The sequence below is a fragment of the Microtus ochrogaster genome, chromosome 24, assembly GCF_000317375.1.
Source record: "Microtus ochrogaster isolate Prairie Vole_2 chromosome 24, MicOch1.0, whole genome shotgun sequence".
Lineage (NCBI taxonomy): Eukaryota > Metazoa > Chordata > Mammalia > Rodentia > Cricetidae > Microtus > Microtus ochrogaster.
This window is the reverse complement of record NC_022024.1, coordinates 17,062,644-17,079,338: the sequence shown is the minus strand read 5'-3', so window position 1 is coordinate 17,079,338 and position 16,695 is coordinate 17,062,644. Positions and strand designations below refer to the sequence as shown.

At 37.3% G+C, this 16,695-nt stretch overlaps 1 protein-coding gene across 2 annotated transcripts in view; it reads right to left on the bottom strand.

Moving 5' to 3' along the window:
* Syt1 (synaptotagmin 1) overlaps nucleotides 1–16,695 on the bottom strand; it is a 505,227-nt gene that overhangs the window by 334,470 nt on the left and 154,062 nt on the right. For both annotated transcript variants that reach the window (XM_013350339.2, XM_013350340.2), the window contains exon 3: nucleotides 2,797–2,862. The gene's annotated coding sequence lies outside the window, so the exon portion shown is untranslated. The remainder of the gene's footprint in view (nucleotides 1–2,796; nucleotides 2,863–16,695) is intronic.

The window sequence follows — 16,695 nt, the reverse complement described above, 5'->3', positions numbered from 1 at the left end:
CCACCATGTGGTTGCTGGGAATTGAACTCAGGACCTTTGGAAGAGCAGGCAATGCTCTTAACCACTGAGCCATCTCTCCAGCCTCGAAAAAATACATTTTTGATTATTGAAAATAAAATACTGAATGAAATATTAAGTAATTTGATGACTGCTTATAAGATGGGTATCTTGAGGAGATCATTACTCACTGTAAGTCCATAACATTCCTGTTTCTTTCTTTTTCTTTTTTATTAGTCCTGTCCCACCATCATTTATGTAGGAGGATAAAAAAAAATGCCTTGCCTTTACAAGTAGTTTGTGTTAAACGTGGTAACTTGAGAAGGGAAAAACGGAGACCGATTTTTAACAGTGACTCTATCTATTGCTTACAAATGAGGTTGACTTCATATATAGTATTTAGTCCTCATTTTCATCATCTGTGAAAGCATGGGACATAAGTGTCCTTTTGATAACTAAATGAAACAAATCCTATGTCTAACACAGTATCTCTAAACAAATAAAAGCCCAATAAACGGCTTTCCTTGTTTCCCTTCTCCCTTCCCTTCTTTCTCCTCCTCTCCTTTTTCCTCCCCCCATTCTCTTCTTTGTGTTTCATCCATTCATCCACCATCTCTCTCTATATGCACTTATAGTCAATGTTAGTTGACCTATTGGACCAGAATTCTCAGTTCTGTTGTTAGGTAAGAGAGCTCAGGTAAAGGAGCTAGCCTGCCTTACTCTCCATACATTAGAGGGGACAGTCGGTAAAATGAGGACATTAGGCTAGAGACCTGTGTGTTTCTGCAAGCCCTATGGCACTATGCTAGTCCAAATGCCACATCACACCCTCACACCCCACTCAGACTTATATTGGCCAACAGTGATTTATTACTTCTGATAATGAAAGATTTCACTCAGTGAAACCTGTGCGTGTCATTTCTAAATAATATTTATTCTCTGGTAATCCACAGAAAGAAAACATTTTGGTTATAGTCTTCTTTCTAGGAGAGTGTTTCTTACCCGAATGGAAACTTCACACTCTATCTGTCATCCCAGGAAAGAGAAGCCATTAATAGTAGTCGTTTCTTTGAGTGAGAGCATCAACTCCCACAGGTATTTAGTGAGATTTAGCAAATCTAGGATAATACAACTAGCTCCCAAGGAGCATGCCTGAGTGTCTGAATGATTTTTCGACGTCTCCTTTCTGCTATTATGATTATCTAATGTAATCAGTGAGTGCGGACCATGGTATTCTTCACAGTGTTACTAAGCACTTAGAGGTTGAGAAGCAAATTATAATTTAAAAACAATTTCAGCAGCGCTTTATCCCAGAGTCCTTATTTTAATCACAAGATTTCTGTGAAATATAAATGCCTGTACTCCAAGCTTTTTTCTTGTAATATTTTAATTATCAACTTCTTTTTAATTATCAATCTTCTAATCATTTCATTTTATCAGAGTACTTTATCCATAAATATATTAATATATAAATGGAATAAATTACATTTTTAAAAAAAGCATACAAGTTTAAGCTGGGCAGTGGTGGCCCACGCCTTTAATTCCTGTACTCAGGAGGCAAAGGCAGGTGAATCTCTTTGAGTTCGAGGCCAGCCTGGTCTATAGAGAGAGTTTCAGGCTAGGGCCACACAGAGAAGGCCTGTCTCGAAAAAGTATACAACTTTAGATTAGACTCAGAGTTTTCATTGTTTTTGTGTCTATCTCCCAGTAATTTAGTATACACTTGTCAAATAGAAGACACTCAAAAGCTGAGATGAATGACTGCCCTAAACCACAAGTAATATACCAAGAAAAGGCACAAATTCTTTCCTTGAAAACTATTTTCTTCAGGATTTTCCCAAATAAATAAATAGGTCTCATTATAAGAATGTGAACCTTCTAAAAGGCACTTCACTAAATCCTACTTCAACTCACAAATGAAAATACCAAGAGCTTTATCATTCTATTCAAGCCATAGATCAAGTACATATAAAACAGATCAGAAGAAAGGTCATTGATAACTTCACAATGACATTACAGTTAGAAGGTGAGAAATGATAACATTCTTGTAGATATTTTTGGAGGAATGCCATTTTCAGCTCTTTTTAAATCAACCATACTATTAAAGTCATATGATGTGGGTCACTAATATTGATTCTGATGCTACTTCTCTATTTTACTGGTTCTAATATCCACACACTCAAATTTTATAGTTCTTCACATCCCAGGAACCTTTATATTGTCAACAAATCAATCAAAGTGATAGCATCAAGATATACATAATTCTGCTTAGTGAAAATGTATTTAGAAAAAAGTATTGCAGGTATAAAGTCATAGCTAAAGATGGAAATACATCTCACAGTTAAGCCTTGAAAAGATTAGAAAGAAATGAAATAATGAGAATAAAATGCAGACTTTAAGACTTCTATTATTCGACACAATTATGTTTAATGACTGTAAATAAGCCATACCTATTAACCTTTCAAATTTGTCTGGAGGTGTAAATTTTCTATCACATAAAAGAAAACTCATCACTCGTGCTTTTTGTCCCCATGGGAATGGTCCAATGTTACTTAAAAATATATGGAGTCAACTTAAATATTTCAGCGCACAGATTACCTTCCCATTTATCTAAGAGGATTATAGGAAAAAAAATCATTTCCAGTGGACTCTAGTGAATCAAAATTGAGTTTCAGAATGCATTACTTGCTTGCTATTCTGATTTCGCATCTTAAAAATTAGGAAGGTAAATATTTGTGTAAAAGATGATCTAATTTTGCAGAAGTTCTGATATGATTATCTTGTCATTAAAGAACTTACTGTTCTGCTGGGGTATTCTGGAATATTTCGGGGTATTTGCTTCTTTCAGAATCTCCTTTCTTCAATCTAAAAGAAAAACAGGACATATGACAATCACTTGAGACTGTCTTAAATAAGACATCAGTTTTACTGATATTTCTACCTTATATTCTTGCAATATGTCCATCTAAATACAAAGTATGCCATTCTCATGATTCTTTAGTATACACAATATAGTATAGAAAAAAATAGAATTTTAAAATTGATTCGAGAACTTGGATGAGAACTGTGTGGATAATTTACATACTCATTTTATAAAAGGTAAATTACAAGATTATGCTCTTTATAGTGCTTTAGATTACAATGAAAACAAGAAATCAGAGATAATATTGAATCGGTATAGTATTTTCATAAGTCTCATACAGTTTCCAGAGCATTCATGCTTATTTCTATACCAAAAATTTATATGAGTGTTACAAGTTAATCTTACACATTTTCTTGGAGTTAGAAACTCTTCAATATATCATGACTATCTTACTATTTTCAGAGATTAATTGTGGTCTAGATACAATCTAATCCTATTCTAGCACACTGAATACATCTAAAAACATGCATGTATTCAGACATACAAACCCATCCAGCATTAGGAGAAAAGTAAATATACTAATGAAAGTACAGTATTCAATATAGTCTCAGAGAAAAATAATATAAAGTTCTTTTCAAGAGTCAATAGCAGACTTGCTTTAATGCAGTAAATAATGTTATCAAAATTTTCTGATCTGGTTTGACAAGCTAGAAATTCACAAATGAAAATTTAACAGTATTGAAGAAAAGTACCGGTTACAACAAGTTCTCGTTATTTTTATTTCTCAGAATGTCAAGTTCAAAGCCAAGAGACCACAAAAAAATATTTTAAAATGGGGTTCCGATAGGCATTCCGGTCTGTTCGCTAGAACTATGAAAATATTACAATGACAGCCTCTCTCGCTCCTGGCCCACAGAGGTGCTGAGTGGAACAGATCCGAAGTGACAGCTCTGCTTCCGGAGCCACGTTCACTGCATCTGTTCAGCAGTTTAGTCTCCAGGGTCTGCTTCCTTTTGATTGCTGCCTGAAACTCTGACTGTTTTCTAGTAAAATTCGCAAGCAACCTTGATGTGAGGACGCACTTACATTTACCCGACTCCCTCTTAAACATGCGATCTCAAGCCATAGTCAATTTCATGTAAAATCTCAGTACGTTGTCTGAGCATACTGCCGTATTTTATGGACGCAAAACCTACAGCAAGATTCTGTGTGTACACATGAAGAGACGGTAACATGCAACACTTTGTAAGAAATCAGAAAAATGTGTTACGAAAAAAAATCATTTCACCAAAAAAAAAAAACAGAGATGATTTGATGGTATTTGTACCTAATCTTATTACTCACCAAGGGTCAGGCTTCCCTAAGGGATGTCATGAAAGGATTAAACAGTTTTTGTGACGTATTCTGTCTACAGGGCTTTGATTTCGTTTTGGCTTTACGTACATAATCTGTCACAAGGATAAATGAGTAAGCCTGCTGTACTGTAGGGCACAAATAACTATTTTATACTTAATCTATACTCGGAATATGGTTATGTACACTATTTTTATGGTAGCCAGTTCCTGTCTCTTGGATGTATAAATGCCTTCTCTTTAATCTAGAGGGAACATAAAACAAAAGGCAGGCTACATCATTGCCGTAGCCAGCTCATCACTTATCTGCATGCTGGTGGACCTAAAGCCATCCCAACCCCCAGGTCCACTCAGCTAATTTCTTGTACTGAGGCTTGGTTCTTTTATGATTTGGCATGGAACTTAAACAATAGTGTTGGTTTTGGTAGGTTTTTCATAAAATATTAGATATACTTAAAGTCAATATGGGTGATGAGGTGTTATTGATATTTTCATCTAGTATTAGAAGTAGGTTTGACAAAGGGGAAGAAAAACTGTATGAGACTCAGATTGCTCTTGGTAGAAGCAGACAGAAAGTGAGCCATTTAACTTGTAGTCCTTACGATAATGCAATTTATAGAATTAAGCCAAACCTTACATGTTTTAGACACCATGAATATGCTTTACATTTTTGCCATTTTTTTTGTGGTCAGAGAAACAACATTAGTAATTTTAATATTGAAGATACAGAAACAGCAGCTATAAAGCTTTTAAAATATATTTATTCTATATAATGACTAAAACCAATAATTATGTACAAACTTTAGTTTTAGATATCTCAAGCATTCCGGAGTTATTAATCTTATAATTTCTCTAAGGTTGCATCCTGTTAAGTATTCTCTTGGGGCTGAAATTGGAATACACTCTGAAATCTTGCAAGGAGGTACCTACAAACGCTAGCTCTTTAGCTCTAAGTCAAGTGACTCACAAGAGAAGAGTGGTCCTGAAGCTTTATGTGTCAACACTGTAAGATGCACTCACAGCTTTCTCTCCTGGACCACATTGGACAGAGCTGCTGAAACTCATGGCTAGGATGGAGTTGTAAGGCTGAGTCGCAATGCTCTTAGCACAGATCTTTCTAAGCCTAAGGGATTTGGTCAGAGATTCTTAGAACGACAGGCAGCAAGCAGATATTACTTGAAAACATACCATTATTCAGGTCATTACAGACTGAATAGATGTAAGCTTTTAGATACGCAAACAAAACATCGCACATCTGAACGCACTGCCTGATCATATTTGGTGCATGATTAAAGGTGGGGGTAAGCAACAACTCACTGTCAACACCATTGACAGAGACAACACAGTTTAGTTGTGGGCTGTAAATTAGGCAATGGTAGCGTGTCAGTGGGAAAATGCCCATCTTTGATAACTACTCTTTGAAATGTAAGAATATATCCTGGTTAAAGAAAATAAACTGAAATATGCAATAAAGAAAGAAGTTAGGACATCCCAAGTCTTCAGTGCAAAACTAAGATACTTGTAGATTTTTAAAAATACCTAAGCATGCTGTATGTTGCTTAATTTAATAAATGGATTTTTTATAAGAATCACACATTGTGAACAATTTCTGATTACTGTTAAATAGACTGTTTTGCATACATATTTATAGATATAGACATATACACATGTATGTATAGGGAGAAAAGAGCAAGAGAAAGATGATGTATGATAGTAGAATAAGCAATTGCTGAATCCACACAGGGGCATATGGGAACGTGTAATGTTCATGTAGCTTTTTGTTAAGTGTTTAAAGTCACAGGAAAACAAAGATAAATAATAGACAATAAAACTATCTTCAAAATACATCACTTGGAAGCAGAATACCATTTTTACTAGTTCTATATTATTACAGAGAACTGTGACTAATTTTAGGTTGTTCATTAAGTATATGATTGCCTTGTATTTAATTATAAAAGCTAATGCTTATTAGATGGTATTAGACAATGAAAATTAAATAATTTATCAAGTGAAGCAGTGGACTAAGAAATGCTTCCTATATAAATGCTACCATGGCACATACTTACGGTACTTCTTGTAGGTAAAGAAAAAGGCAAAAATATACCAGTATAGATTTTGTTTTAAAAAGAAGATTTTAGAATAAGGGAACTTATCTATTTTCCTCCTCCTGCTCCTCCTCCTGCTCCTCCTCCTGCTCCTCCTCCTCCTCCTCATCTAACTCTTTTGATAACCATTTATGTGGATTGTGTCTATGAGCCTGTGCTAGTTGTTATAGAAGCAAATGTTCAACAACAAGGAAGAAAAAGGAAGGGTAACGATAAAGGAGCTACTTATTTTTGTTGTTATGACACTTTATTTTCCAAGTCAACAAATATTAAAACATTTCTTGGCAGTTGGAGTTATAATGATCACACGCTGGGTTCACCGTGTTTAACATTTTCATTACACTCAAAATAATTGTTTTAGAATGGGGGGCGGATGATAACGAGGCAGAATGGTATTAAATTGGGTGAACCAGTCTGTACCTTGAAGAGAAGGATGGGAATTGATTAATTAAACGAGAAACTTGGGAGAAGTTAATTGGGGCTGAGGAAAGATAAGGGCACTATCAAGGCATAAAGAAATGAAACTATAACAAAAGATCGGACAGGACATCCCACTGCACACACCTAGGAGAGGAAATCGTTGCAGACTCATAAACAGCTTGAGCTGCAGAGTGCCTAGGGGTGCCTCGGTTGGCTTCACAGCTCCTAAGAATAGTTCCTGTCACACAAATAAATGTTTGCTGGGTGAGCAATATTGTGTATTGACAAAAGTAAAATCCAGTTTCATCTTATACATTTTTGATTCCTTCTCTATCCCGTGTTTGACCCTAGGCAAATCACTTAATCTGTTCTGACCCCAATTTCATCATCTGTGAAATGAAAGAGGGAAAAGGTCATTCTCTAAGGTGCCTTCCAGCTCTAAACACTGCTGTATAGAGTTCTATTTAGTAAAATAGTCAGTTGGGAACATTTTTAATATTCTGATATGAGTTCTACATGAAAAGAATCGGGGGAAAACAGAAAAGATGAATAATGGAGTAATGCATTCATTCAAGTAATGAAAAATAAATCCTATTGAATAAAAGATTTTTATGTAGGGGCGGCTTATGGTTTTTGTATGAAGTGACATTTACATGGACAACTGACAAAGATATGCAGACAAAGAACTCTGTACTTGCTGATTTTTATTTATAACTAGAATGACGTCATACCTTGCACGCATCCTCATCTAGAGTCCTGGAGAGAAGAGAATGTGCTCAAAATAAGGCATCAAGTTTCAGAAGCTTAGACAACTGTTAGTGTACCCTACAAAACTGGGAATGCCCATCTTGGAGAAGAGAAGCTCAGTTGTATATAAATTCCCTGGACCAGTCTCAAACTCAGCTGAGTTTGAGCATCATATCCATGATATCTTCTGTCCCAATACTGGTTTCCTTGTGTCTTTTTGTTCTGATCAGTCATCTCGTCCCACCTTCTATCACACCATTTAGCAATGCATACACATAACACATAATTGCTCCATGTCTCTATTCCAGCTGTGATGCTTTTGTCTTTCTAACTAGAGCTGGCCACATACCATACATGTCCATGTTTCCTTTAAATGAGGTACTTAATGGGTCGATATTCCATATAGGTGGAGAAAAAAAAGGGCATACTCTGAGTTCAGAGTATGATAGGATAGGAATGTTGGCAGCCACCACAAATGTCTTTCCATTATCAAGCCTAACTGGTGATTTTAAAAGTCCCTATCTTGACTTGTTAATCATTGTCCAATTATCACAGGCATTTTGGAAAGATAGGTCATGGTGGTTATTACTTGGTGGTGAAGGGAACATGGATTTTTAATGACAAAAGCCCAACTAATCCTTCAAAGCACACAAATATATGACAGGACTTCTGGACATTGAGATCTGCCCTACTGGTGACAGAGGAGGAGGCTGTTTTCTTAGCTATTTTAGAACAGAGCGGAGTATGTCTTAGGAGTTTATGTTCAAACCTAGACCACTGTAGCAAATACATATTTGGATGCAGCACTTGTATCTGTGGGTTAGAGGGTATTGGGGTAATGGATGTGCAAAAGAAAAGGAACACAAAAGGGGAACAGGACTTGTAAAAAGAGGTCCAAGCTCAGAGCTTTATTTCTGGCTTATTAATTTTTGTAGCTGGAGCTAAAACAGAGAGTCTCATACAAGGCAGGCAAATGTTCTGCCACTGAGTGCCAGCTCTAGTCTTATGAATAGTTTTTATAAAGAAAGTCGAAAGTCTGTAGATATCTTTACACAGTGTTCTAATTTACTATCTAAACAATATACCTTTCATGTTAGGACAGAAGATGGTGAGGATCATAAGAAATGAAGATATGTTGACTTCGCTTTCATGACTTCCTGGGTGTTTCACTAGGGAGGGTGGGGTTGCAATTCTCTACCAAAATTTAGGTTGCTGTGAAGAAAACGATGTATGTAGACCTGGTTTGCTACAAATTCAAAACCAGCACTGTGCTGGAGAGTATATATAAATGAGGCGTTAGAACACTGCATGAGGTGTCTCCAGTTGTATGGCAGTAGCTTCATCATTTGTGCTTTGCGTGCATTTTAGCAACATCCCCTGTGGTGGCCAGGGTAGCCAGGTACAGGGCTTACAGTGCTAGGTCAACCACAACAATCCCGTAGCCGTAGAGGAAGGGTTCTTTGGTCTGCCTCTGTTGAGCACCACAGAAACTATATGGGAGGAGTTAGCCTCTTCAGGATATCCTGTAAGCACTAACATTCCTAGTTTGGAAAAAGCAACAGAGCTAAAAAAAAATTATTACTGCTACTTAATAACACACACTCAGTAGACCGCATGTGTTTACCACACCCGTCGTCACAGGGATGAGGTGATGTAGGTGTTAAATATCTTGATTTACATATGAGCAAGTGAAATTCACAACTTCCTTATAGTAAGTGGTGAAGCCAGGATCTAAATTCAGTTCTGTTAGGATCGAAATCCAGTTTTTAACTAGCAACATGGTTGTGGTGCCGTAGCTGCTGCCGCTGCACTTGGAGAAGCTGGAAAACCAATTTTCTCTGTTTTCATCTATCATGGATTGGGCGAATCATCTTGAAACCATTGGCAAAAGGTTGTCATTATCACGGCTTCTACAATACATGTAGAAAATGTAGTAAAAGGAACTCAATCTATGGCTTTATTGAGATATCCTGAATTTGCGGAAGTAGTTGGATCTACATAACAGCTAAGGAACTAAATAAAGCCTTGAAAAATTAAAGCTTTCCAAGCAATGTGTAATATGGATTTTCTGTTAATTTTATTTCTTGAGATTATAATGAATTGTATCATTTCCATCTTCCCCTTCCTTTCTCCAAACCCTTCCTTATCATATTACCCTCCTTGATTCCTTTCACATTCATATTCTCTCTCTCTCTCTCTCTCTCTCTCTCTCTCTCTCTCTTTTTTTCTTTTTTTTGGATTTTCCGAGACAGGGTTTCTCTGTGGCTTTGGAGCCTGTCCTGGAACTAGCTTTGTAGACCAGGCTGGTCTCGAACTCACAGAGATCCGCCTGCCTCTGCCTCCCGAGTGCTGGGATTAAAGGCTTGTGCCACCACCGCCTGGCCCATATTCTCTTTTTAAATAAATTGTTACATCCATTTCTAAACCAGCATAATCCCTAACTGCATTCTAAATATTTGTACTTAGATCCACATATAAGTATAGTCACAATGTGATTCATGCCCAGTATCACAACTTCTAAATTAAACAGTTCGCAAATTAACAAAGCATATTACTCGCCATGGGAAGAAGATTCCATGCAGTCAGATGGTTCTCAGGATACATTTATCATGAGATATAGAAGACATTTTTATATGCGTGTTTTAAATGATGGGTTATATATTTCCACACAGTTCCCAAAAGGTAATATTGGTAGTACATAAAACTACATGGTCACTGAGCCCTAAAGATTCATTGTCTCAAAATCAGTCAATAAGTCATGAATGAAAGTTGAAATCATCATCGCAGGGCTGGGAAGCATAAGTCCACACCCACCAAACAGCTACACTTGATATTTTTTAGACTGTTAGATCTCAGGAAAAAGATCCTCTGGTCAAGCCTTGGAAGCTAAGTTTTTCTCTGATCCTGTCATCCCTCATTCTCCCCAAAGGCAAGCTGCAGAAATTCCAACTTCTCTATTCCAATTCAGGTCATAGAAAACAGACAACCTCTTCCCTAAAACCAGATTACTTAAAAGCATTGCCGTAAAATTGCTCTGATTTGTCTATGTAAAGGACAGGCACAAAAGAGCACTCTGAGTTGCTTTGTTAGATTTTTTTTTTTGTTTTTGTTTTTCGAGACAGGGTTTCTCTGTGGCTTTGGGGCCTGTCCTGGAACTAGCTCTATAGACCAGGCTGGTCTCGAACTCACAGAGATCCGCCTGATTAAAGGCGTGCGCCACCATCGCCCAGCTGCTTTGTTAGATTTTTTAGGTCATAAATTCCACATTCTAAAAGGGGCCAGCCCTGTGGGTGGAAGGAGAGCTTCAGAGAGTCCTTGCTTGCTCATAACTTTTGCCCCTAGGTCTATCACTATTGGATTAGTCCCTTTCTGTTCAACCAGGTTTTACATGCTACCCAGGCTTTACCAAACCCAAGCACAGCAACAGATTTTTCATTCAGTGTCTTTGGGTCTTTCAAGAACTCCACTGTCTTGTAAAACTATGATCAATTAAATTTGTATGGTTTTTGTCCTGTTATTTGTCTGGTTATAATAACTGTCTTTTGCCAACTTATTCAACAGATTCAATGGTCAAATACGTAGAGGAAAATTTTATACTTGTCTACAAAATGGGAACTGTTCCATTACAAAAGCCCTAGAAGAAAAAAAATTTCAAATATACTTTGGATAGATTATATATTACTGTTTGGCATGGTGGTAAACACTTTTAATCCCAGCACTTGAGTGGGAGGAGCACACAGATTTGTATGAGTTTGAGACCAGCCTGGTATGCAAAGACAGTTATGGGAAAGCCAAGCCCACATAGTGAGACCTGTCTCAAACAAACAAACAAATCGTCAAACCCAAAATATTCTTTCCCCCCCGATTTGGGAGAAAAAGTTCCACTTCATATTTAGATGAGAAAATTGTCAAAGATGATGATGAAATTTAATTCTGAAACTGGGTATGTTTTAAGTTATTATTTCAGAACCACGGATTTTAGATTATCCACACAAAGGAAAGAACAGAGGATGTATAGAAAGTAAAAGTGTAAAAGGGCATGCTCTTAAAGCTGTAAGACCCAACCCCTCAGTTTCAATTCATTTTTTCCCCTTAGAATGGACATAAATGTAATCCTTCAAAATTCTAAACCAGTCATTTATTCCGAGAGGAAGTTTGGGCAAACAATTATGGTTTGAAGAAATGGAGACTACCCCATTAGGACGGGGAATGCAGATAATTCACACTAAATTTTTCTCTTGAAGCAGCAGTTAGGTGCACGGCCATTTGAGAATTGTGGCAGTGTTCAATAAAATTTCACATTAAAAACTGACACTATTTTGGCTAGTATGAAAGGGAGGCTCCTTTCACCCATGAAATGAAATAATGAACAGAATAAAAGCCGATCAAGTGTGGCAATGACATGGTTGAGCTGGTTTCTGGGCTCCCGTTCTCTGATCCTTCAGATGTCTAATGTGAAAGGCAACTCATTTTCACTGTCAAAAGAATATGATCAGGAATATCAGAGTAATTCCTATGGAGCGCACAGATTTCCTGGGAGATAGGGCTCTACGCAGGGTTTGTAAAGGTCTGGGTTGGGGCTCTCTGATATAGAGCTCAATGGGAAACCAACCTTCAATGTGAAATAATAATTACTTTGGAATTACATGCTTTATAGCCAGAGAGTGTGTATGTGTGTATATATATATATATATGTATGTATTTGTGAGTATATATATGTATATGTGTATATATATATGTATTTATAAAGTATCCCCTGAATGATCTCTTATTGCAATTTCATTTTTAGCTTTTAAGAACAAAATTATTTTTAGCATAACCGTTTCTGTACTCTTGAAATCGAGAAGACCAGCAACAAACCCTACCACATAATAATTCACCCTAGCAACTTCAATGGCGTCTACCAATACGGGCTTGTAATTTTACTCGCAAAAGCAATCCAAACCAAGACATGAAGGCGATTAAATAGTTTAAATTCTAACTACATTAAGAATGCTACAACATGGTTGACAGAGGTTGACGGAAAGTTCGAACCTTGCTGGAGACAAACACGAATCACAGTCTTATTGTTAAAACTGGAGGCGGCCTCCCGTGCCATGAAGGTTCTGTGTCTCTCGTGGGCAAATTTCAACAACTTTTCTAAGGCACCATTCTAGAAGCTCTATGGTGTATAAAAGAGCACAAGTCATTGCCCGATCTTGACAGTTACAATCACAACCATCACCACTCAGTGTACTAACTCTACAGTGACATCTCTTTCTGTTACAGCTGTTAGTTAACACTGGGGCAATGGAGGGGGCTCAAGAGAATCTCTCTAACTACATTCAATTTACAATCTTCAGCACTTTGTCCTGCACGTATGACGTTCTGAATTAACACCCGGTTGAGCGGAATGAATTCCAAGCACCCCGTCAGTGCCTTTCTCTACGTACTAATAGCATTGTATTGCTGACAACGTTCTCTGCTCCTTTGGTGGTACAGCTGACTCAGGTCTTCGGTTGCACATGGACTTAATCTTAATGCTCCATCTTATTTCTGCGCACGCAGGCCCATGGAGTTTCTTTTATAGCCCAGCTATTTAGGAAATGGAGCTACAGTTTTCGCTATATGAAAATGTTTAATAAAAATTAGTAATTGGATCGTCCTAGATACTACATTTTTTAAAAAAAACTTTACCATCTTTACAACTTTGAATCACAGATCTGATTTGGACACCTATTCGTCTGCCTAGCTTCAAATCAAACTTCATCAGCTGTTTATTTTATTACTCATGGCTGTCACTATGTGGATATGGAGAAATTAATTATCTTCCATGACATTATGCGTTTAAGTGTAAAACTTTTTTTTTTTTTGTTTTGTTTTTCAAGACAGAGTTTCTCTGTGGCTTTGGAGCCTGTCCTGGAACTAGCTCTTGTAGACCAGGCTGGCCTCGAACTCACAGAGATCCTCCTGCCTCTGCCTCCCGAGTGCTGGGATTAAAGGTGTGCGCCACCATCGCCCGGCGTGTAAAACATTTTTAATCCTATACAGAGATATATAAAGTGAATCCAATACTCTTTGAGATCACAGATGGTAAAAGTGTCATAGTAGATTTTTTTTCCCTTTGTGAGTATATACTTTATATCTGGTATGGGTAGGAATTGCAAAACTAGAATATTGCATCTTATTACATATTACGTTTTACACTCTGTTCTCCCTACAGATAAATATCCGGTCTGATAAATGCTACCCCTTGTACCTTATATCTTGCTCATTTGCTTTTATATTAATAACAGTAAGTAAGATAAAGAGCCAGAATTAATTCTGTGATATGTTTATCATAAGGGACATATGGTAGAGAACTCTCAAGGAAAGTCACCTGAACAGGGAGTTGGAATCAATAGACCGGTGAAGTAGAAAGCAACCTACAAACTGACAAGTCTCCTGTACTTTTTAAAACCAGACTGCCTATAATCCTAAACACTTCCTCCTGTATGGCGTAGTATTCATGCTCATTTTTTAAAAATAAACAAGTGCCAATAAAGTACATTGACAGGGGAGACCTGGCTCACAAAGGCACAATTTATTACCACTCAAAACGGTCTCTCTTCTTGTGGTAGTTTGAAGAACTATGACCCCATAGACTCATATATTTGGATGCCTAGTCACAGTCACCAGGCAGTGGGACTATTTGGAAGGCTTTGGGAAGGCTTAGAAGGATTAGGAAGTTTGGTCTCGGTGTAGATGTGGTGTTGTTGGAGGGAGCATGACACTGAAAGAGGACTTGGAGGTTTCATAGCAACCCACGGTCGCCCTTTCTCTGTCAGCTGCCCATGCATCAGAATGTGGCTCCCAGCAACCGCTATAGCTCCATATGTGCCACCATGCTCCTGCCCCACCCATTCTCTATGCCATGATGCTAATGGACTGACCCTCTGAACCTGTATGCAACCCCAATTAAATGCTTTCTTTCTTCAAAGCTGCCTTGGTCATGGTGTCTCCTCAAACAATAGAACACTGACTCGGCAATAGCTCTTTTTAAAACTGGAAGTTGGAACCAAATACAGGAATAATATATTTGATATGTTACTTTTATCTCCCTTAGTAAAATGCTTGCATTGGCTTTTTAAAAGTTTTTTTTTAAATTTTGAGATCATAACATAATTATCAACATTTCTCCCTTCCCTTTCCTCTCTCCAAACCTTCCTACAAACCACTTCCCATGCTCTTTAATATGCATAGCCTCATTTTTCACTAATTGTTAACATTACTTAGTTACTTGTGTGTATGTTCTCAGGGATGATCGTTAGCACTGGACAACCAATTGGTGTGCTCTTCTTTGGGGAAGCTCATCTCTCTCATTCCCAGTTTTTCTCAGTTGCCATTTGTTCTTTTGCTCTGTCTACACTGGTATGTCCGTTGGTGTTGTCCTTATACAGCTCACATTTGTTCAGGCATGTTGGTGAAACTTTCTGGGTATAGCTACAGATCTTTCCAGAAGATACATCTCACAGGAAAGTCCTTGAAGACTGGCTTAAAAACAGTTTTAATATAAGAAGAATCAATAATTATGGCATTAAGTTGGTATCAATATAATTAAAAACATCTCGATTTTTTCAGTCAAATTAAATTTTATATATGAAGCTTAAGTAAGTTAGATTTTATGAGATTATATAAATCCTTTAAAATTATATTTCTGCTTATATTCTTATTTGAAGTACTGGGGATTAAGCTTGGGAGTCTTGCTAATACTAAGCATTCTACTATCAAGTTATGTCTGTAACCACAGATAAATATTTCCTGTTGCTTTGATAAAAACACTATGACCAAGTCAACTTAGTGTAGAGAGGGATTATTTAGGCTTGTGGTAACAGAGGGTGAGTCCATCATCAGTATAGCAAGGAAGCATTTCAGTCACAAGCATGGTGGTTGGAACTAAAATCCATCTGCAGATACATATATCCTCCAGCAAGCCCACTGCTCTTAAACCTACCCAAACAGTTCCACCAACTGGGGACCAAAGATTTACATGCTTTATAGCCAGAGAGTGTGTATGTGTGTATATATATATATATATGTATGTATTTGTGAGTATATATATGTATATGTGTATATATATATGTATTTATAAAGTATCCCCTGAATGATCTCTTATTGCAATTTCATTTTTAGCTTTTAAGAACAAAATTATTTTTAGCATAACCGTTTCTGTACTCTTGAAATCGAGAAGACCAGCAACAAACCCTACCACATAATAATTCACCCTAGCAACTTCAATGGCGTCTACCAATACGGGCTTGTAATTTTACTCGCAAAAGCAATCCAAACCAAGACATGAAGGCGATTAAATAGTTTAAATTCTAACTACATTAAGAATGCTACAACATGGTTGACAGAGGTTGACGGAAAGTTCGAACCTTGCTGGAGACAAACACGAATCACAGTCTTATTGTTAAAACTGGAGGCGGCCTCCCGTGCCATGAAGGTTCTGTGTCTCTCGTGGGCAAATTTCAACAACTTTTCTAAGGCACCATTCTAGAAGCTCTATGGTGTATAAAAGAGCACAAGTCATTGCCCGATCTTGACAGTTACAATCACAACCATCACCACTCAGTGTACTAACTCTACAGTGACATCTCTTTCTGTTACAGCTGTTAGTTAACACTGGGGCAATGGAGGGGGCTCAAGAGAATCTCTCTAACTACATTCAATTTACAATCTTCAGCACTTTGTCCTGCACGTATGACGTTCTGAATTAACACCCGGTTGAGCGGAATGAATTCCAAGCACCCCGTCAGTGCCTTTCTCTACGTACTAATAGCATTGTATTGCTGACAACGTTCTCTGCTCCTTTGGTGGTACAGCTGACTCAGGTCTTCGGTTGCACATGGACTTAATCTTAATGCTCCATCTTATTTCTGCGCACGCAGGCCCATGGAGTTTCTTTTATAGCCCAGCTATTTAGGAAATGGAGCTACAGTTTTCGCTATATGAAAATGTTTAATAAAAATTAGTAATTGGATCGTCCTAGATACTACATTTTTTAAAAAAAACTTTACCATCTTTACAACTTTGAATCACAGATCTGATTTGGACACCTATTCGTCTGCCTAGCTTCAAATCAAACTTCATCAGCTGTTTATTTTATTACTCATGGCTGTCACTATGTGGATATGGAGAAATTAATTATCTTCCATGACATTATGCGTTTAAGTGTAAAACTTTTTTTTTT